The sequence below is a fragment of the Erinaceus europaeus genome, chromosome 10, assembly GCF_950295315.1.
Source record: "Erinaceus europaeus chromosome 10, mEriEur2.1, whole genome shotgun sequence".
In the NCBI taxonomy this organism is placed as follows: Eukaryota; Metazoa; Chordata; class Mammalia; order Eulipotyphla; family Erinaceidae; genus Erinaceus; species Erinaceus europaeus.
The window spans coordinates 10,675,739-10,698,771 of NC_080171.1; the positions used below are offsets into that span (position 1 = coordinate 10,675,739).

General features: G+C 42.7%; 1 protein-coding gene across 4 annotated transcripts in view; it reads right to left on the bottom strand.

Moving 5' to 3' along the window:
* PLPPR1 (phospholipid phosphatase related 1) overlaps window positions 1-23,033 on the bottom strand; it is a 287,997-nt gene that overhangs the window by 193,981 nt on the left and 70,983 nt on the right. For all 4 annotated transcript variants that reach the window (XM_060199088.1, XM_060199087.1, XM_060199085.1 and 1 more), the window contains exon 2: window positions 12,327-12,361. The gene's annotated coding sequence lies outside the window, so the exon portion shown is untranslated. The remainder of the gene's footprint in view (window positions 1-12,326; window positions 12,362-23,033) is intronic.

Consider the following 23,033-nt stretch of genomic DNA (forward strand, 5'->3'; position numbering starts at 1 on the left):
CCCCCCTCCCCTCCATGGCTCTGTCTCTTGCATAAAAAAACTAAGTCCAGACTGGGGAGATAGTGTAATGAATCTATAAGAGACTTCCATGCCTGAGGCTCTGAGGTCCCACATTCAGTGCCCAGCATGACCATCAGCCAGAGCTGAGCAGTGCTCTGGTCTTTCGCTTTGTACCTCTCTCTCAGTAAACAAAAAAAAAAGTAAAAATACACGTGTGTGTGTGTGTGTGTGTGTGTGTATGTGTGTGTGCGACTTCACAGGCAGTGAAGCAGGTCTGCAGGTGTCTCTCTTTCTCTCTCCTCTCTCGATTTTCTCTCTGTCCTATCCAACAACAACAATGGCAATAACAATAATACTAATAACAACAACCATGATAAACAACAAAGGCAACAAAAGGAAAAAAATTAGCCTCCAGGAGCAGTGGATTCATAGAATAGACAACGAACCCCAGAAATAACCCTGGAGGCCAAAAAAAAAAAAAAAAAGAAAAGAAGAAAAAAGAACAAAAGAAATCCCACTAATCTAAGGTTCCACTTATTCAAGTAGAGGAAGTTAGATATGACTGAAATAATAACGAGGAGTGGGGGAGATACACAGCAGTAGTACACAGAATTGTACACCTATATTCCCAGAAATCCCAGATTCAACTCCTGAAGTTACCATGTGTCACAGCTGAGCAGTGCCTTAATCTCAATCTCTACTGCTGAGGGAGATATATACATACAGAGAGAGAGAGAGAGAGTAGGTTTCACATTGCAGAAAGAGTTTTTATTGGGTGCTCATGCTCATGGTAGATACATTGTATCACTGAATCCTCAAAAGAAACTTTGGAAGGAGCTATGACGTCCACTTAAAGAAAATGAACTTGCACCTTTGGAGACTAAATACTCTGCCTAAGGTTTTCACAAGGCAGATGTTTTCAGACTCCCAGGCATTTCCTGGTAACCCGCCTAGTCACGTGCTTGGCCACTTATCAGACTGTCTAGATGACACTGGCATTTGGGCAAAGCCACCTTGAAATTTGTAGTCACTCCTAGAGAATCTTCAAAGTTTTATTCATTCTTTTTGGCATGTTAGGGCCTGGCACATGTGTTGCACCTTAACTTTTGCTAATATTAAGATGGAGAGAAAGAGACTGAGAGACAGACCCAGAGTGAAAGAGGCCACAACACTGCAGCTTTCCCCAGCACCAAGGTGGCATCTGCCATGTGGAGCGTGGAGGCTGGTGCCTGGGCCACTGGTGTGACTCGGCAGACGTCCAATCCGACAAGCTAGTCCTCCAATCCCAGCATTTGATTCTTCTACAGAAATTCCTGTTTATTTCTCTGTCAAGATGGAAAGAGGGGGTGGTGCACACAGGTTAAGAGCACACAGTGTAAAGTGCAAGGATCCGGGTTCAAGTCCCACCACTCCTCACCTGGGGGTGGTGGTGAAGCAGGTCTGCTGGTGTCTATCTTTCTCTTTCCCTATCACCCCTTCTCTCTCAATCGCTCTCTGTCCTATCCCATTAAAATTAAAAATGGCTGCCAGGAGCAGTGGATTCACAGTGTTGGCACTGAGCCCCAGCGATAACCCTGAAAGAAAAAAAAAAGTATCAGGTACACATACCGCATTTTAAGATCAGATCTTAAGCAATCACTGCTAAAAATGCTACTGTACATTTTTTAATTTTAAAAAAATATTTATTCATTCCGTTTTGTTGCCCTTGTTGTTTTATTGTCATAATTATTGTTGTTGTTACTGGTGTCATCATTGTTGGAGAGGACAGAGAGAAACGGAGAGAGGAGGGGAAGACAGAGAGGGGGAGAGAAAGATAGACACCTGCAGACCTGCTTCACCGCCTGTGAAGCGACTCCCCTGCAGGTGGGGAGCCGAGGGCTGGAACCGGGATCTTTACGCTGGTCCTTGCACTTTGCGCCATGTGCGCTTAACCTGCAGAGCTACCGCCTGACTCCCATGTACAATTTTTTAAATCTCTCACAGCTAAGATCTAAAGCTTAATTCCTTACACTCTTTTGTATTCCCTAAAGGAGAAAAAGACATGTCCTTCAATTTCAACTGGTTACCTGTATTTTTAAAGGTAAAATTCTCAGTGGATGATAAGGGCTCACCTGTCTTGCTTGTGACTGTAGCCCCAGTGCTTGGCATACCTATGCAAGCACTTGACAGCTAACTGCATAACTGAAATCAATCATCATTCTCACAGCCACCACTATAGGCTAAAAGTATGCCGATTGCTGATTCCTCCAGGGAAAAAGCCTCAGAGCACAGCTAGATGTAAATGTTTAGGCTGCCTCTTTGTACACAGTTCCTGAAGCTCCACTGGGGAAGAAGAAATCAACCTTTCAGGAGTGAGCAGGGCATTTGGTTTCACTGAGGCTTTGCTACAGGGATGAGAGGAAGTATTCTGAATTACTGTTCTTCCTGGACAGCTGAGATTATGTAGAACCTGACAAGGCAGCAGAATCCAAACCACACTGGCACCAGGGGTACCATACTGAAGTTACCCAGAGAGCCATCTCCAGGAGTTTCAAGTCTCAGACTATTCTGAGAAACATAAATAGCGATAAGGGGATAACAAAGTAAAAAGGAGAGCGCCTCTTAAAAGATCAGAGTAAATTAATCTGAATCAGGCTATTACTAAATGGTCCTACAGAGAAGTATGTTTAGTTTGCCCACCTACTGCGATTTTCAGTGAACACTAGACCCACAGTAACCCCTCCTTGAGATGAAGACCATTCAAGTCTTCATAAATTCAGGACCAGCTCTGTATAAACACTTTGTTCCAGGGAGACAGGCATGTGTCACCGCTAAGGGCAGCTGTTCCCGCTAAAAGCAGATTAAGTTCAAATCCGGTTTCCTCTGCTGTTTGCCATGCTCTGACCCTCCCCTCCAGGCTTCCCCACAGGGAGCTGAAACAGGAGAGCGGGAGACAAAGGAGAGTGTGGTCTGGCCTCACCGCCCCCCCCCCCCCCCCACACACACACACACACCACTTCCATCATTTCTGAGTCACCGTGAGCTAACTCATTCCTTACTGAAAATTTTCCAACTTTTTTTTTTTTTTTGCAAGTTGGCCTTCTCCATCAAGTCCTGTCCAGGTCCTGGATCTTCCGGTTTAAGGAAAATCCTTACATCAGGCAAAATCTAAGAGTTCTAGAGTTTCCTTGCTGAGGTCCTGACTGAAACACTATGTTTTATTTATTTATCTACTTATTTACTTATTTACTTATTTATTTTTTACCAAAAGGGTTATCGCTGGGGCTTGGTGATGGCATTATAAATCTACTGCTCTTCATGGCCATTTTTTCCTTTTTATTGAGTAGAACAGAGAGGAACTGAGAGAGGAGGAGGAGATACAGAGGGAGAGGAAAAGAAGAGACACCTGCACACCTGCTTCACCGCTTGTGAAGTGTCCCTCCTGCACGTGGGGAGCAGGGGCTCAAACTCGGATTCTTGCACAGGTCCTTGTGTTTTGTACTATGTACATTTAACACAGTGTGCCACCACCCAGTCCCCTCTGGCACACCGCCTGTACATGATTTTAGCAAGTTATTCAACTTCTCTGGGTCTCAGGCTGCTTGTTCATGTTGGGGATAGGGAGGAGGACACACAGGTGTTGTAGGGAGGCAATAATGCAATTAAAGCACTTAGAACAGTGCACAGTGAGGTATTAATCTTTGCAATGATTTAGCTTGGAAAGGTTTCTCCTTCTGAACTCAGTTCGCTTATTCCCATTCCTATTCTTACCCTCTGACTCCATCATCAAGGAAAACAACTCACATCATTAAGCTCCAACACATTATACGAGACGATTGTAGCTTTTGTCAGGTTCTAAGTGGAAACAATTATTAAGGCATACCCTTAATAACTAAGGCTACGTAGAGGTCAGGTTCCAAAGCAAAATGAGAAGTGAGACACAATGATGTCAAGATTTTATTCTTTAACTTTGGTTTCATCTTATATGGGAACTCTGATAGAACAGTGATGCCTCCTGTCCATTTTTGAGGACATCTCCATTAGTGTTTACCTGACCTTCTGAGGAGCCAAACTATCCCTACTTTCTTTTCCCTCCTCCTTTCTTTCTTTTCCTTTTTTTTTCTTTATTTCTTTTTTATTTTATTTTATTTTATTGCCTCCAGTATTATAGCTGAGGCTCAGTGACTGCACTACGAATCCACTGGTCCTGGAGGCCAATTTCCCCATTTTGTTGCCCTTGTTGTTGTTGTTATTATTATTGTTGTCATTGCTATTGGATAGGACAGAGAGAGACTGAGAGAGGAGGAGAGAAAGACAGACACCTGCAGACCTGCTTCACTGATCGTGAAGTAAACCCCCTGCAGGTGGGGAGCCGGGGGTTCAAACCAGGATCCTTATGACAGTTCTTGTACTTCACACCATGTGTGCTTAACCTGCTGCGCTACCGCCCAACCTTCACTGTCCTTATTTTCTGTAATACCATTGTCATTGCCTCACTTGCCTTCTCTAGCTCTGCCCCTTTCCACTTCTATCAAGTGGCCTGATGCTACAGTTTCTAGACCTTTCTGTCTGTCACAGCCTGCACACTTTACCCTTCCATGCCAGTTTTTAGAGAGACAAACTTCTCCACAATTCTACCAGAGTGAGAAGAATCACAGAGTGACAGAGAGACAAACACTTCTCCACAATTCTACTACACAGTGAGAAGAATCGCAGAGGTTGAAATTTCTGCAAAGATAGGCAGTTATCCTTGGGAGAGAAATGAATTTATCCAGCATCCTTTCAAGATCTTATTCTTTTGCGTGTGATAAAAAGAGGCTCAGTAACAACCTGAAATACAATTTGACTTTTTTTTGCTGTTCATTTATCATATATCAATAAAAATCAATGCCTAAAGAAGTAAAAAAAAATAATAATAAAACTGGAAAGCAGATCCATTGGTCAAGACCCAAATCATGTCCATTGTAAATTTCTAAGTATTTGAGACAGATAAAAGAAAGGTGAGGTCAGGTTTTTTTGCTTTCATCCCATGCAAACTGACACAGATTCTGCTTTTGCTGTTCTTTTCTTAAGACCACCACACTTCCCCTAAACATGATGAATATATTTAAGAAATCATTTAAAAAAAAAATTCCCACCAGGAATACAACTTGGGGTGCCAAGGGAAGATTTGAATTCTGGCTTGTCAAGATCTGAGAATGGTGACTTTTCTAGTACATCTTATAGGAAAGAAAGAGGGGACTTCATGAAGCCAGGGGAGTGGCTTAACAGTGGAGTGCAGGACTCTGTACATCAGGCACTGGCTCAAACCCCAGCACTGTACTTGCGGGAGCAGTACTGTGGTCTCTCTCTCTCTCTCTCTCGCTCTCTTTCTATTAAAATTATTTTTCTTGTCTTTATTTACTAGACAGAGACAGCCAAAAATAGAGAGGGTAGAGGGTGATAGGCAGAGAGAAAGAGATGCCTGCAGTGCTGCCTCACCACTTGCGAAGCTTTCCCCCTGCAGGTGGGGACTGGGGACTCAAACCTAGGTCCTTGCACACTGTAACATGTGCTCTCAACCAGGTGTGCCCCATCTCAGTCCCTCTCTCACCCTTGCTCGCTCTTACTCTGATTCTCTCTTTCTCGCTCACACATATATAGTAGATAAATAAAGCTTCTTTTTCATGATGGTGATATATTTTTCTGCTGAAAAGTTAACCACAAAATCACAGTCCTATTTCCCTTCCTGATGGCACTTCCTTGTGTCTCTTAGAAGCAAATAATCACTTACTGAGTATGAAGGCATAAATATATAAAATACTGGTCTTGTTGCTTTCAGTTTTGCTTGGCAAAGCTCAAGTAATTCTGAAATAATACTTCGGGTTCTCACTGGAGGCTACTTAAATATCCTCCAAGCTAGGAAAACAATAGAGTGTTTAATAATTTAGCAAAAGAAAAAAATTATTATTTTGTTTTCTTTGCCTCCAGGGTGGTTATTGCTGGGGCTGGGTACCTGCACCATGAATCCACTGCTCCTGGAGGCCTTCCCCCCCCCTTTTGTTACCCTTGTTGTTGTAGCCTTGTTGTGGTTTATTATTGTTGTTGTTGATGTCATTTGCTGCTGGATAGGATAGTGAGAAATGGTGAGAGGAGAGGAAGACAGAGAGCAGGAGAGAAAGACACACCTGCAGACCTGCTTCACCACCTGTGAAAAGACTCCCCTGCAGGTGGGGATCTGGGGGTTTGAAATGGGATCCTTACGCTGGTTCTTGAGCTTTGCGCCACATGCACTTAACCTGCTGTGCTACCGCCCGACCCCCTTCAAGAAAACAAATTTATTTCTGGAACTTCTTCTCCTATTTCTGATGATCATGATAGCACCTCCTAAGCTTAAATGTCTGTTTTCTGTTTGCTGGCTTGTTTTTACTTGGGTTCTTTTGTTTTGTTTTTGTTTTTGTTTTGTTTTGTTTTTTGACCAGAGAGCTCTCCTATGGCTTATGGTGAAGTGGAGGATTGAAGCAGAGGCTTTGGAGTCTCAGGTATGAGAGCCTCTTTGCATAACCATTATGCTATCTACCCTTGCCCCTGAACTTAAATGTCTATAGCTAAAAGAATAATGCAGTTCATGTTGAAGTCTTTAGGCTCAAACAATTGTCATAAAAACAATTAGGATTCATCAACAGTCAACAGCTGGTGCAGTTAAAAAAAAGAGTTCAGCTGATAGAGGGCAGGCCTCTCAGGCTTGGGGCTCTGGATTCACACGTGTCAGAGTAATGTCCTCCCAGACTTGAAACTCTCTATCATATATCAATAAAAATCAATGCCTAAAGAAGTAAAAAAAATAGTAATAAAGAAAAACTGGAAAGCAGATCCATTGGTCAAGACCCAAATCATGTCCATTGTAAATTTCTAAGTATTCGAGACAGATAAAAGAAAGGTGAGGTCAGGTTTTTTTATTTTCATCCCATGCAAACTGACACAGACTTTGCCTCTGCTGGGCTTATTTCAACATAAGCGATAAACATACAAACACACAGGTGCTACCGACTAGCATCTGCTGGTGTGAGGATGAAGTTTAGCACACCTGCTCAGATGTTAGGCAGTGAGACATCTGCCAGCACCGCTTCCCCGGCTCAACGTGGAGCGATGAAAATGCTCTCTCAGCATTCCTGACTCCCACACTCCCCGCCAAAGCATGAGGCACCATATGGAAAGTGTCAAGCTCAGCTCCACTGCTTGGAGGAGCCGCCTAAGATGTGCAGATTCCATGGGCCTAGGGGAGACCATGACTGAATGCATGCAAAGATAGTAGCACATTCAAATCACTGCTAACAACACCATTTGCATCTGAAGAGGTTGTCTGGACTATTTTTTAGATGAGAACAGTAACCAAACTCCTCACTCCCAAAAAACGTGTCTTAAGAGTTCTTCATCCTATTGTGTTCATTTTTTAATTCTATGCACGAAGTGCCCATTGTCTGTACATTTAAATAGAAATACAGAAAGGCATATATCTGCTTCATATTATATTACGATAATGACAGTATCTGAAAATTTATCTTTTTACCCCAGATGATTCTTTGTTGTGAGTGAAAAACTCGGTAATCAATGTGCAGGTAGGGTGTTTAATCACGAGTGTAAAACTGCTTTACATCAGTATGCCTGCTGATGTGAGAAGCTGGCCAAACTGGCCAAAGTTGAGGCTGAAAATTCAGTACATGGGTGACAATATGACTATATTGTTTTAATTCCTATTTTAGAAATTCCTAGCTTGACTAAACCACTTATCTGCTTCTATAAGGCCCTGCTTCTTGCTTAAAGTTAGGTCAGTGACATAGAATATTAAGTGACTATTTGCCCTGTTTGTGCAGGTTATCATAAAGTGGATATTCCAGAGATTACTGCATGGCCCTTTTGTCTCGCTACGTGACTGTTGAACTTACTTCTGCAGGATGTAATTGTGTTGGGTAGTATGCCAGCTCCCCCCGGCTTAAAGCCTCTGTCTCTAACCACTGTTAACTAAGCACCACCCTGCCTGCAGGGCGTTGGTTTAATCCCCACTGGTTCACGATGTCTTTTTGCTCCGCCCCCTCTCGTAGTCACCCTGATTTCCACCAGTCTCTTTTTGCTGTACCCTCTCTACGTCACATCCTGTTTCCACCCTACTTGGCAAGTATATATACAGCTGCTCTTCTGTTTTAACACACTGGGGATTGCCTTCTGGCTCCGAGAGCGATGCTAGCCCTCCAGGAGTTCCTGATCCCTCTCCCACGCAGCAGCCTAGGTTGGCTCCAGTTGAGTTCTCTCCAACCCAGAGAGCACTTGCTTGGGAAGAAGCACCCTCAGGCTATCCAGGCATGACTGTGTATCTTACTCGTGCAGGATGCTGCAAGGGGGACATTGCCCGTTAACTCCCAACCCCCATAGATAAATAACCCATGTTAAGAGTTGTATAAATATCCCCAACTCAGACTGCCTGGGGTCTTCCGAGCAACAGGAGGAATTCTCTCCTACTGGCTTGGCTGACCTCTCAGCTGAGATCCCTTATTCTGTCTGTCCCTGCCCGATATCCAGGGAAGTCTTTTTCTTCCCTTGTGAAATCACTTACTAAAATAAAATTCTTTCATCCTGGATGAGCTCTGTATCTGTCTCAGTCTGTATTGGGACACGGTCAGTAGCAACTTCATAGATGGAGTGCATATAATACACATATGCAGAAACACGTGTACACACGCACATGCAGGTGTGTGTGATACACATGCCGGGAAATGTTAAATGAGGTTCTAAGCTTAAACTTTTTTTTTTATAGCACATGAAGGCAAGAAAAGTATTTAGCAGTTTGAGGTGTGGAGAGCTCATCTTAAGCAAAATTATATTGGGAGAGAAATCAGTATTTGAAAGAATAGATTCTATTTCAATTCTAGTACAAAGACCTGATGTGTGGGTACCTTTCATAACACCTCATTATCAGTGCACCCCACCTGCAGAGAGGGCACTTGACAGGTGGTGAAGCAGGTCTGCAGGTGTCTATCTTTCTCCCTCCCAGCTCAATTTCTCTCTATCTAATAAAATAGAAAAAAAAAGAAGGAAAGAAAGAAAGGAAGGAAGAAAGAAAGAGAGAAAGAAAGGAAGGAAGAGAAATGAGGGGAGGGAAAAGAGGGAGGGGAAATAGCCACAGGGAGCAGTAGATTCATAGTGCTTGCACTAAGCCCCAGCGATAACCGTGATGGCAATAAAAAAAATCAATAATAAAATAGCTACAGCTTCCAAGACAGAAAAGAGTTAGAAGACGAATCCTCTCAAGACTAGGCAGTGGCACACCTGGTAAGTAGAACACAGGTTGCCATGTGCAAGAACAGAATTCAAGCCCCTGGACCTCACCTGCACGAGGGGAGCTTCCCAAGTGGTGACACAGGGCTGCAGGCGTCTCTTTTTACTCTCTCACTCTCTATCCCTCACTCTCCACTCAATTTCTCTCTGTCCTATCAAATTAAGGGAGAAACTGATGGGAGAAGGCTGCTGGGAGCAGCGGATTTGTTGTACTGGGATGGAGTCCCAGAAATAACCCTGTTGGTAATTATAACAATAACAATAATACAATGAGTACAGCACATTTTTGCAAATCTTTTTAATGTGTAGTAAGCAGAAGACAGCCGGTGTTACCTGTCTATTTCTAGCCATGGCGAGAAGCTCCAATACTATTTTGAATAGTAATGGTGGTAATGGGGAGCCCGCTTTGTTTCTAAGTGGAGAAGGAGGGCTTTCAGATTCTCACCATTCAGTATGATGTTGGCTGTAGGCCTGCTGTATAAAGACTCAGCTAGTTTGAGTAATTTTTCACTGATTTCCATTCTTTTTTTTTTAATATTTTGATCATGAATGGGTGTTGGATCGTGTCAAAGGGTTTCTCTGCATCTTTTGAGATAATCATGTTTTTGTTTATTTGTTTGTTTTCCTATTGTTGACATGGTGAATCACAGTTATTGATCGATATCTATTGAACCAGCCTTGAGTCTCAGGAATAAATCCTACTTGGTCATTACGCATAATCTTCTTAATGCACTGGTTGATGAAAATTGTGTTGAATATCTTTAGCATTGATGTTCAGCAGGGATATTGGACTGTAGATTTATTTTTAAGTTGTATCTGTCTGCTTGTGGCACCAGGATAACATTGACTTTGAAGAAGGTGTAGGGGAGCATTCCTGTGTCTTTGATATATTGGAAGAGCTTGGATAATATAGGTAGTAGCTTCTCCTTAAATGTTTTTTTTTAATTTTTTAAAATATTTATTTATTTTCCCTTTTGTTGCCCTTGTTGCTTTTCATTGTTGTTGTAGTTGTTGTTGTTATTGATGTCGCTGTTGTTAAATAGGACAGAGAAATGGAGAGAGGAGGGGAAGACAGAGAGGGGGAGAGAAACAGACACCTGCAGACCTGCTTCACCACCTGTGAAGCGACTCCCCTGCAGGTGGGGAGCTGGAGACTCAAACCGGGATCCTTATGCCAGTCCTTACGCTTTGTGCCACGTGTGCTTAACCCGCTGTGCTACTGCCCGACTCCCCGTCCTTAAACGTTTTGTAGAATTCATTTGTAAAACCATCTGGGACTGGACTTTGTTGTTGAAGAAATTTTTTATTACAATTTTGATGTCTTTGGTTGTAACTGGTCTATTCATCTTTCATAGTCCCTTCTGATTTCGTCTCAGGAGGTCATATGTTTCTAAAAACTTATCAGTCCTTCCACATTCTCTAGCTTGGTGGCATATAGTTAATTGTTTATAGAAGCCTCACTTAATACTTTGGATATCTATGGTATCTGTTGTAATGGTGCCCCTTTCATTTATAGTATGACTTCTTTGGGTCTTTATCCTTGTTTAGGGCATCTGGCCTGGCCAGAGGGGGGAGAGGTGGTGTCAATTTTGCTTACTTGATACCCCATGCTCTTGGAATAATTAACATCATCAAAATGATCCTCCTACCTAGAGCCATACATAGATTTAAATGTCATCCAGTATCAAGGTACAGCCCATTTTCATCAGAGAAATATAACTACAAAGCTATAAAGCTATAAATTTAACTATAAAGCTATAAAGCTATAAATATAACTATAAAGCTACAAAACATACGGATCTAGAAAGTCCCTAGTATTGCCAAAATAATCTTGAAGCAAAAAGAAAAAGATCAGAGGCATCAAACTTCCTGACCTAAAACTATAGTTCAAGGCTACTGTAATCAAATCTGTCTGGCATTGGAATCAAATAGACACAAAGACCAGCCAAACAGAATTGAAAGCCCAGAAACAAGACCCCACACCTGTGAACAATTCATTTTGGACAAGGAGACCCAAATCGTCAAATGGAGAAAGGAGAATCTCATCAACACATAGTGTTGGGGAAATTGGACTAAACTGTGCAAACAAATGGAACTGGACTACCACAAATAACCATGCACAGAGGTCTACTCTGAGTGAATCAAAGACATGGACATTAAACCAGAAACTATCAAATACATACAAGAAGACATTGGCAGAGCACTTCACAATCTATGCTTCAGAAATGTCTTCAAAGATCCAAATCCAACATCAAAGAAGACAGAAATTTAAAGTAAGCTGATGGGACTACATCAAACTGAAAAGCTACTGCACAGCAAGAAGTTACCATTACGCAACAAGAAAGACACGGACAGAGTGGGAGAAGATCTTTATACAATTTCAGATAAAGAACGGACAAGCAAAATACATAAAGAACTCAGTAAACTCAGTACTAAAAACCAAACAAACCTATTAGAAAAAGGGGCAAGGACATGAACAGAAATTTCACCAGAGAAGTTATCTAGAGGGTCAACAGACACATGAGAAAGTACTTAAAGTCACTGATTATAAGACAAATGCAAATAAAGACAACAATGAGCTGTCACTTTGCACCTGTGAGAATGTCATACATTAGAAAGGACAGTGGGAGTCGGGCTGTAGCGCAGCGGGTTAAGCGCAGGTGGCGCTAAGCGCAAGGACCGGCGTCAGGATCCCGGTTCGAGCCCCCGGCTCCCCACCTGCAAGCAGGTCCCTTCACAGGCAGTGAAGCAGGTCTGCAGGTGTTTGTCTTTCTCTCCCCCTCTCTGTCTTCCCCTCCTCTCTCCATTTCTCTCTGTCCTATCCAACAACAACAACATCAATAATAACTACAACAATAAAACAACAAGGGCAACAAAAGGGAATAAATAAATTTAAAAAAAAGACAGTAACAACAAATGCTGGAGAGAATGTGGGGGAAAAGGGACACTTCTGCACTGCTGGCAAGAGTGGAAATTTGTCTAACCCTTGTGGAAAATTGTCTAGAAATTTCTAAGAACATTAGAAATGAACTTACCCTATGGTCCAGATATTACTCTCCTGGGGATTTACCTAAAGGAAATAAAAACATCCATCAGAAGAGACCGATATATGCTTATGTCCATAGCAGCACAATTTCTTTCTTTTCTTATTTATTTATTTATTCCCTTTTTAAAATGTCTTTATTGGGAATTAATGTTTTATGTTCAACAGTAAATACAATAGTTTGTACATGCATAATATTTCTCAGTTTTCCACATAACAATACAACTCCTCTGTCATCCTTCTAAAAATTATTATATCTGGTTATCACTGAGGTTTCGCCACCCTAGGATGATTGATTTTCATTCTTCTTCTCCTTTGTCTCTTTCTCCTCCTCCTTTTTCTTACCAGAGCAGTGCTCAGCTCTGATTTATGGTGGTGTAAGGGCCTGAACCTGAGACCTTGGATCCTCAGGCATGAGTGTCTCTTTGCATAACTATTTTGCTATCAACCCCCCCATCCCATCTAATAGTATTTAATCTTTACCCAGATTAAAAATAAAAGGTGTGCTTTATAAACCGGGTAATCCAAATGCAGACACTAAGAATCACACATACTTAATCTATCTGTCATTAATAATAAATAGTTTTGCTTCCTTACTTCCATTACAGAACTGTCTCTACATACACAGTTGAATGAGCTCATTATTCCTTGCTAAAGGAGCAGATTCTAGCACAGTACTCTGTAGAGAGCTGCTGTATCAGCATTGAAGGAGCAGAGAGAAGCAGGAAGTGGAGTCACATTCACTTCCCACTGACAATGTATCGGAGGAAACTTTGAAAGCAACTAAGAGTTCAAGGCTTTAAGGATGAGCTCCAGTCTCTCCAGTCAAAATAACACCCTGCAAAATAAACAGGGCTTTTGTGGAGAGTGGAGGGCCAGTCTACACCCCTCACAAGGAGAAGCTCATTATTTCATGTAACTCACACATGTGATTAGGTATAATTATCAGGAACATGGAGATGAAGTGAGTAGTGTTCACCAATCACAACATGATTATTTGAGGGTTAAATAACATAGAAAGCTTTTAGCAGCGGGGGAGGGGTGGCACAGCATAGTGGGTTAAGTGCACATGGCATGAAGCACAAGGATTGGTGTAAGTACACTGGTTCAAGGCCCCAGATCCCCACCTGCAGGGGGGTCGCTTAACAAGTGGTGAAACAGGTGAAGCTTCTGGTTCTTTCTCTTACCCTTTGTCTCCCCCTCCTCTCTCCATTTCTCTCTGTCCTATCCAACAACAATAACCAGAGCAACAAAATAGGAAAAATGGCCTCCAGGAACAGTGGGTTCAGATACTGAGCCCCAACGATAACCCTGTAGGCAACAAAATAAATAAAATAAAGAGGAAAGCTACAAAAAGCTAATAAATACATAAAAATAGATAAATAAATAAAAAGCGTTTAGCACAGTTTCTAGGCCCAAAAGCTTACAGTAAGTGGCAGCTATGGTTGTGGCCCTCCCATACCACCACAAGCCAAAGCTGGTAAAAATAAAAATAAAATAAAATAAATTTGACTACAGTAAAAAGCTTCTTCAATGTAAAACTTTAAAACACACACAAAATCTCAGATTGCAAGTTGTGAGAGTATCTTTGTCATGCGCATTGCGTCATTAACACCAACAACATTTAAAAAACACCAACATGTCAATAAGGACAATCAAGAAGAAAATTCGGAAGAAGACATGACTCGGAACTTCAGAATGAACATATCCAAATACTGGGTACATGTGTTTAGTACTAAGCAGCCTCTTTTTTTTTGTTTTATTTTTTTTTCTAGCTAATCTTAATTAAAACCATAGTATGATACCATTGTATAATCACCAGACTGACAAAAATTCCAAAGTTTAACGATATCTTGTGTTGCCAAGGCTGTGTGGGAATCTGAAAACTCTGTTCCCAGTGAGTATATAAATTCATTTTATCTATTAAAGGAAGATGTTGGGGGCCGGGTGGTAGCACAGCAGGCTAAGCATACATGATGCAAAGTGCAAGGACTGGCGTAAGATCCTAGTTCAAGCCCCTGGCTCCCCAACTACAAGGGGGTCGCTTTATGGGCTATGTAGAAGTCTGCAGGTGTCTATCTTTATCTCCCCCTCTCTGTCTTCTGCTTCTCTCTCGATTTCTTTCTGTCCTACCCAGCAGCAATGGCAACAATACAAAATGGGGGGAAAAAAAAAAGGCCTCAGGAGTAGTGGATTCATAGTGCAGGCACTGAGCCCCAGCGATAACCCTGGAGGCAAAAACAAAAAACCAAACAAGCAAGCAAGCAAACAAACCAAAAACCCTGAAGATGTTAATTACCTGCAATTCCTAACTCCCTCTTAAATGACTGTGTATAAGAATGTTTGTAGGAATGTTGCTTTTAAAAATGTGTAAAAAAAAAACAGGAAAAGCAATGAAACATTAGATAGCACTCAGATGGGTAAGTTTTGGCTCTACAGAACAATATGAAACAATAAAATCACAAGACTATTATAGTAAGAAATATTAAATCAGGATACAAACACACGCACACACATATCAAGTTCAGAGCACCTAAAATTTGGGGATATCTATTCACTTTATTAACCTTTTTACAAAGAAAAGAACAACTGCAGCCTAGCCCTGGCAGCATCTTAATACTATCTATCAATCATGGTCTGTGCACTGCCAGACACTTACCAACAAAGGAATACAGTAGCTTGATTGTCTCTTGTCGTTAGAAAGCAACTTCACAATCAGGTATCCCCTGTGGTCTTCAACACTCCCATTCTACCTCTTTATAGTTGAGTAAAAAGATATTAAGGGAATGCTAGTTTCACAGGTTTATAAAGCATTTGAATGGCAGAGGGTGACTGTCTCCTAATTTAAAAAAATGTTTAATTATCTGTATTTATTGGATAGAAACAGTAAGAAATTGAAAGGGAAGGAGGTGATAGAGAAGGTGAGAGACAGAGAGACACCTACAACACTGCTTCAACACTAGAAAAGCTTTCCTTCTGCAAGTGGGGACTGGGGGCTTGAACCTAGTTCCTCATGCACTGTAATATGTGCACTCAACCAGGTGCACCACCACTCAGCTCCTCTGTATTCTAATTCTAAAGTCCACCTTTCTTTTTTTAAAATATTTATTTATTTTATTCCCTTTTGTTGCCCTTGTTGTTTTATTGTTGTAGTTATTTTTGTGGTTGTTGATGTCATCATGGACAGAGAGAAATGGAGAGAGGAGGGGAAGACAGAGAGGGGGAGAGAAAGACAGACACCTGCAGACCTGCTTCACCGCCTGTGAAGCGACTGCCCTGTAGGTGGGGAACCGGGGGCTAGAACCGGGATCCTTATGCTGGTCATTGTGCTTTGCGCCACCTGCGCTTAACCCACTGCACTACCGCCCGACTCCCTGAAGTCCACCTTTCTATACTGCCTGAAGTTTACTTCAACAAAGAATTATGCAAACCACAAACAGAATATGGGGCCCATTTACTGGAAGGTAATGGAAATCCCAACAACACTGCCTCTAGATACTAGCTAGTTTGGGTCTGCGCTATGTAAGTGGGTATCATCCTTTGGATGTTTCCAAGTGAAGGCTGGACTCTTCTGCACTCCAGAGGAGCCCTAAGAAGAAACCTTAGACTAAATCTCACTAAATCGTTCAGTAAACAGGACGTTAAGGAACAGCATTCCCATAGGGGGTGTTCCGTCCCCAAGTCACAGAAGCAAATTGCAAATCATTACAACAATGTATCCCTTTGAGCCACCAGGCAAATGTCCCAACTGCACTCTGCGATGTTTTATTTATTTTTTAATCTTTATTTTTTGGATAGAGATAGCCATAAATTGAGAGGAAGGGGGAGAGAGGGAGATAGAGAGATGCCTGCAGCCCTGCTTCACCACTTGTGAAGCTTTCCCCCTGCAGGTGGGGACCGGGGGCTTGAACCTGGGTCCTTGAGCAATGTAACGTGTGCTCAACCAGGTGCGCCACCACCTGGCCCTACAGATTTTATTTATTTTTATTTATTTATTTATTTATTTAATCTTTATTTTTTGGATAGAGATAGCCAGAAATTGAGAGGAAGGGGGAGAGAGGGAATCTGCGATGTTTGAACCTGTCTTCTAGTCTTCAAGACCTCATGGAGACAGGAAAGATCTTGCAACGTCTAAGGACAATAACGGGTGTAACTCGTTTGAGATTAATTTATGCCACAGGGTGAGATAAATGCTCATATTACAATGCACAAGGACCTGAATTCAAGCCCCTGGTCCCCGCTGCAGGGGGTGAAGCAGCAGGGCTGCAGGTGTCTCTCTGTCTCTCTCCCTCTCTATCTCTCCCTCCCTTCTCAATTTCTCTGTCCCTATCCAACCATAAAATTAATAAAATATTGAAAAACCAAAATAAAATAAAACCGATCAGGGGAACGTCAATACAATGACATTAGATTTTACTTCATCCCTTCTCCAAAATTCCTAAGTTGGCCCGAAATTATCTAAGCACATTAGACATCATTTATAAATGCTGGTTTTAGCCAACAAATATTTACTGAATGCCTACTATTATATGGCAAAGAACTTAGAAAAGCACATGCCTACTTATGAAAGGGTCCCCAAAATGTGAGTCACAGTCATAACTAAGTTTTAGGAACTTATACTTACCCAATATACTGTAATACAATTCCTTTTTTTAAAAAAAGACTGATGGGGTTTTATTTATTTTTTAATCTTTATTTATTTATTGGATAGAGACAGCTAGAAATTGAGAGGGGGGAGGGAGATGGAGATGGTGTAAGACAGAAAAACACCAGTAGCACTGCTTCACCACTCGTAAAGCTTCCCCGTGCTTGAACCTCTGTCTTGCTAATTGTAGCCTGTATGTTCAACCAAGTGCGCCATCACCCAGCCTCTAATACCATTCCTTTTTTGTTATTGCTGGGACTTCATACCACCAGGCCAACTTTTTCAGAAAGACAGAGAGAGACCCAGAGATAAAGGGAAAGATACCATAGCACCAAACCTTTCTCTAGTGCAGTGAGAACGTATCTGTCTTGAACCTGGGTTATGCACATGACAAAGCAGGCCCACTATCCTGGTGAGCTCTCTTGCCAATCTTCCATGACCTTTCTTAAAGATAGCATAAAAAATTGTACTAATAAATATTATTTCCATAATAATCATAAAATCCCCAGTGGTTGAAAGCACTAATGCTATATTTCAAGCAAGTGAGCTGGGTGAAATTGAGAAGCTGGGAGTGTTGGGCCAGTGGTGGCGCACCTGGTTGTGTGCACGCATTACAGTACACAAGGACAGGGGTTCAAGCCTCCAGTCCCCACCTGCAGGGAGAAGCTTCACAAGTGGTGAAACTGTGCAGCAGGTGTCTCTCTGTCTCTTGTCTGTCTCCATCTTAGTCTCACCCTCCCATCTCAATCTCTCTCTCTGCCTCTATCCAAATAAATACATAGATAAATATTTAAAAATAAAGAGAGGTTGGGGAGTGCAAAACTCACCACACAGAATGAGCAGCTCAAAAAGGAAATATAAACAGTAGCACAAAGTCTAGAAAATGAAACTTCAGATTTTTTCATAAATGAGCAAATGAAAATGATTAGAAAGCAAAACCTTGTCGGTCCACATTGACAGCAAGGTTCTACAGGGGCCACAAAGGGGGAGGCAGAGGTTACACAGGCTCCTGTGCTGCCCATGGGCCCCAGACCAAACTGGTAGGGTTCACAGTTAACAATATTTATCCACTTTCCCCAGATTTGGGAGCTACTCTCTTCCCTGATCCAGCTTTCTGGGCCTTTTTCCAGCTATGACACCATCTCCCCAGACAATAACCTGGGTCCACCTGTATATTAGATGTCAGGCAAAGGCAAAAACTAGTAAAGCCATGGGCCCTTTTGGAATATACCAAAAACAAACCTACTAGCTTTTTCCAAACAGAAAGCCCAATCTTCATCTGCAATATTCCAGCCTTTAGGTTCATGATTAGTCAACAATTCGTTCTGCATTATATCTTAACTCTTTTTCAGCCACCAGGTTCCAGATGCTACCATGATGCCAACCCAACTTCCTTGGGCAGAGGACCCCACCTGTATCTTAGAATCCTGCCTCCCCAGATACCTGCCCCACTGGGAAAGAGAGAGACAGGCTGGGAGTATAGATCAACCTGCCAACACCCATGTCCAGTAGAGAAGCAATTCCAGAAGCCAGATCTCCCACCTTCTGCATCCCATAATGACCCTGGGTCCATACTCCCAGAGGGATAAAGAATTGGGAAGCTATTAAGGGAAGGGATTAGATATGGAGCTCTGGGGGTGGGCGATGTGTGGAAATGTACCCCTCTTATCCTATAGTCTTGTCAGTGTTTCCATCTTATATAATAATAATAATAATAATAATAACAGCAACAATAATAATAATAATGAAAGTAAAACCCAATTCATATCTGCTATTCCTTTTCCAGGGCCAGCTTTTCATGGGCCTCATTCGCCTGTCTCTGCATGGAGATAAGCTTATAGCTCTGCATTGCAAAGCAGTTAGTGCCACCACCAAGGTGACATAGTCTCATCTTCTCACTTTTCATGTGTGACTCAATTTAAATCAGACTCCCTCATTTCTCCATCTTGCTGGCTTCCAAATTTAGTCAGGGGTTCATATTAGTAACCTGCTTTTTTTGTGTGCAACTTTTACATGTTTCTAAACATTGTACATATAAAAAAAATCTACAATGCAAGTTTCCTGAAGAAGTAATGAGATACTCTGACCTGCTGTGATAAAGAGGAGAGGGATAAAAATGATCACTCAACACATTACTCTCAAGCCCAGAACTCTTTCTCCCTGTATTGCAATATTCTAAGAAATAAGCATTATTCCCTGGCATGAATCTGTGGAACGATTTATTAAAGTTCATTAGTGGAAGGTGAAATACAGGCTCCTCAGTGACCTTGAAGGAAGGAGAGTGTGAGGGACATTTTCTGGTAAGCCATGCATTTCATGATTACAAAAAAAAAAAAAAAAAAGGAGGCCAGGCAGTGGCACACCTGGTTAATTGCACACATCACAGTGCACAAGGACTCAGGTTCCAGGACCTGGTCCCCACCTGCAGGTGAAAAACTTCGTAAGTGATGAAGCAGGGTTGCAGGTGTCTGTCTCTCTCCCTCTCTCTATCTCCCTCTTCCCTCTCAACTTCTCTCTGCCTCTAGTCAATAAATAAATATAGAACTTTTTCTGTTGAATGTAAAATAGCAGAAATCAGAAACCAAACCCATCTTCCTAGTCAATATTTAGACGGCTTTTTTTTTTTTTTTTTAACTGAGTGGCACATCATAGCCTCACAAGTCAAAAAGAATCGACAGAGTTTTCTCAGTTGGGAGGGATTTATAGATGATCTAACTCAACTCCCTCTATTACAGTAACTTTCACAGGATTCTGCTGTGTCTGTTGGTGGGGATTGTGCCTGTCTGAACATGCAGTCTGTTATCAGGCATTGTGCTAAGTTCTGTATATGATCTGCTTCTTTAAAGACTCACAAAATGCCACCAATTTTACTCCTGCCAGACTTACAAACAATTGCAATGTGGTCTAGAGGTGAGGGGTGAGTGACAGCGGTAGGGCACAGAGATTGCAAATCTGCCACTCCAGAGTTTCCAAGTTCAGTTCCCAGAATACCATATCCTGAAGCGCAGGCTCTCTGATCTCTCGCCCGACCCTCCTTCTTCTAGCGTTTGCCCCCCGACCCTCCACTGCCAAGTAAATAAATCTGATAGAGAAAATTGCCAGGAAAATGACTTTCCCAAGGTCTAGGAAGTAGTAAAGGATACCTTCAGGATTTTAACCCTGGACCAAGCAACTCCAGAGCCTGTTCTTGTGATGAGCATGTGGAAGGTTGGCTTTAAACCCAAACCCACAGGCAAACTCACTCCCAAGCTTTGGGCCTTTTATATGCCGGATTTCCTTCCCACTCTTTCTTTTCCTCTCCCCCCCTCCCCGCCCCTCCCTTCCCTTCCACTCTCCTTTCCTCTCCTCTCTTCTCTTCTCCTTCCTTCCCCTCTCCTCTCCTCTCCTCCTTTTCCCTCTCCTCCCTTCCCCTCTCTTTGTCTCTCCTCCTTCCTCTCTCCATTCTCCTCTCCTCCTTTCTCTTCTCCTCTCCTCTCTTCTCCCTTCTCCTTTCCTCTCCTCTCCTCCTTTTCCCTCTCCTCTCTTCCCCTCTCCACTCTTCTCCCCCTTCCTCTCTCCTCTCCTCCCTTTTCTTTTCTCCTCTCCTCTCCTCTCCTCCCCTCCCTTCCCCTTCCCCTTCCCTCCCCTCTCCTCCCCTCTCCTCCCCTTCCTTTCCCTCCCCTCTCCTCCCCTTCCCTCCCCTTCCTTCCCCTCTTCTCCCCTCCCCTCCCCTCCCCTCTCCTCCTCTCCCTCTCCTCCTCTCCCTTCTCCTCTCCTCCCTTCTCCTCTCCTCTTCTCACCTCTCCAATAAGAAGGCAGGAGAAACTAGAGCACACACACATGGTGCAAGGGATCAAATCCAAGCCACACACACGCTAGGCTCTACCACTGAAGCACCCATATCTTTCATTTTGCATGTCTGAAAACTGGGGCCGGGGAGATGGCTCCGTGGTAAAGTAGATGCTCTCCAAGCCTGAGGCCCTAGATTTCATCCCCAATATCACATGAAGGAGCAAGAAAGACCAGAGGCGCTCTACGAATGGTGGAGTGATGCTCTGATGACTCTCCTCACTCCTCCAAGTTGGGCCAAGGAGGTGGCTGGGCAGCAGAGCAAACACCTGGGCCTCTACATTCAGCCCCCAATAGGACGCAGGGAAGAAAAGTAAAAGCTGAGGCCCACTGACTCACATTAGCAAAGCCTAGGCCACAGCTGTTCCCCGTTGAGTAAAGAGGCTAGGATGCCCCTTGAGGCATGCACTCAGTCTAAAACTACCTAAATCCAGTCACCTACATTCAGTAGGTTTCCTCTACTTTTCAATGGACTTCCTGTGGCGTGAGGTCCCGGTGTCTGCACCGCCCACAGTTCTTGTGGTCTGGAGCAGTCCCTTTCATCTGAGTCTCTTTTCCCTGCCTTCAAATGGTAATGATGGCTACAGGGCTCCCTGTCTTTAGCTTCTTTGCTCTTCCTTTTTACTAAAGTTCCTTCCTTCTTTCCTTCCTTCCTTCCTTCCTTCCTTTTTTGCCTTCAGGCTTATCACTGGGGCTTGGTGCCAGCACTAGGAGTTCACTGCTCCTGGCAGCCATTTCTTCCATTTTACCAGCTAGGCCAGAGAGAAATTGAGAGAGGGAGAGGAGGGGGAGACAACCAGCTAGGCCAGAGAGAAATTGAGAGAGGAGGGGGAGACAGAGAAGGAGAAAGACACCTGCAGACCTGCTTCACTGCTTACAAAGTGTCCCTCCTGCAGGTGGCAGGGGGGGGGGGGCTGGGGCTGGAACCCGGATCCTTGCACGGATCCCTGTGTTTCATACTATTTGCACTTAACTGGGTGCGCCACCTCTCAGGCCCTTTGACTAAAGTTTCTTGTTTCTCATTAGTGTAATCATCTCTGTCAAATCACTTCCAGACTTCTACCTTTGGTATGAACCTTCTCCATACCTCTACACCCACTTACCCAATGTCTACTTTTAAATTTCCTTTAAGTACCTAAATTAACACCTAATATCAAATGTACAATCCCTTCCAATCCAATCATTCCTTCTCCTCCAGCTCATCTGTTCATCGCAGCTGATATGCATCATCCATCAGTGACTAGCTCCCCAAGTCCTGTCAATTTCCGCCTCCTAAAATAGCCCCTACAGAGTCTCTTTCTTCCCAGTGAGTTTATCATTGATTAAGAGCTCACCCTTTATCAGAAACAGACATTGCAATAGACTTCCTTCTCCCCTTCCAATCTCTACTCACACTCTAGAGTGATATTTCCAAATGTAAATTGATCATAATACTCTTCTGTTTAAATTGCTTTAAACCATTTATTGATTCTCTCTTGCTGACTGGGAAGTGTGGGGGGCATCGGCCCTCAAGGGTCTCCATGATCTAATCCCTCGGGAACACTCTCGTCTCGGCAGCCCTGGCTCCTACTTCATATTTGTATTCTAGACTCCCCAAGCTGCTTATGGTTCCCCAAAGATTTCAAGCTATTTTATATTCTATTTTATTAATTTTTTTGCCTGTGTGAGGCCCTCTTTCAGAAAAACCTTCCACACCCAATTCTTCCTGACATCTTAAGGAATTCCCAGTCAGCTACTAAAACAAACCTCACATATCATCTCTTCCACCTAAACACTCGCCTCTGGGAGTTTCTACTCCTAAATCCGTTTTTGTTTCAAGGGCATCTTGGGTCCTTGGACATTCATTACTGCATTTCTCAAAATTTAGAGTAAGGGTCTGTACTGATGTCTGTCTAGTCCTGCAGACACAGGACCTAAACACAGATGTGTGAAACACATATATTCAGATCTATAAACAAATAGTAATTTTATATCCACTCAGGTGGTGCTCATATGTGTTTAGTGATTCTTTGAACTTCAAGTTTTACATAGCTTGCACAGATGTTTTAGTAGACACACTACAGATGTCATTATAACACTGCTCTGTGTGGTGTGTGGAGGTGTCACATAGCTTTTCTGGGTGGCAAGATTTTATCACTGAAATTTTCTATGCATTTGTTTTGATTTGACATGTGTGCATGCAGATATTCAGTGCACTTAGATATTACACATAAATGTTACAAATAC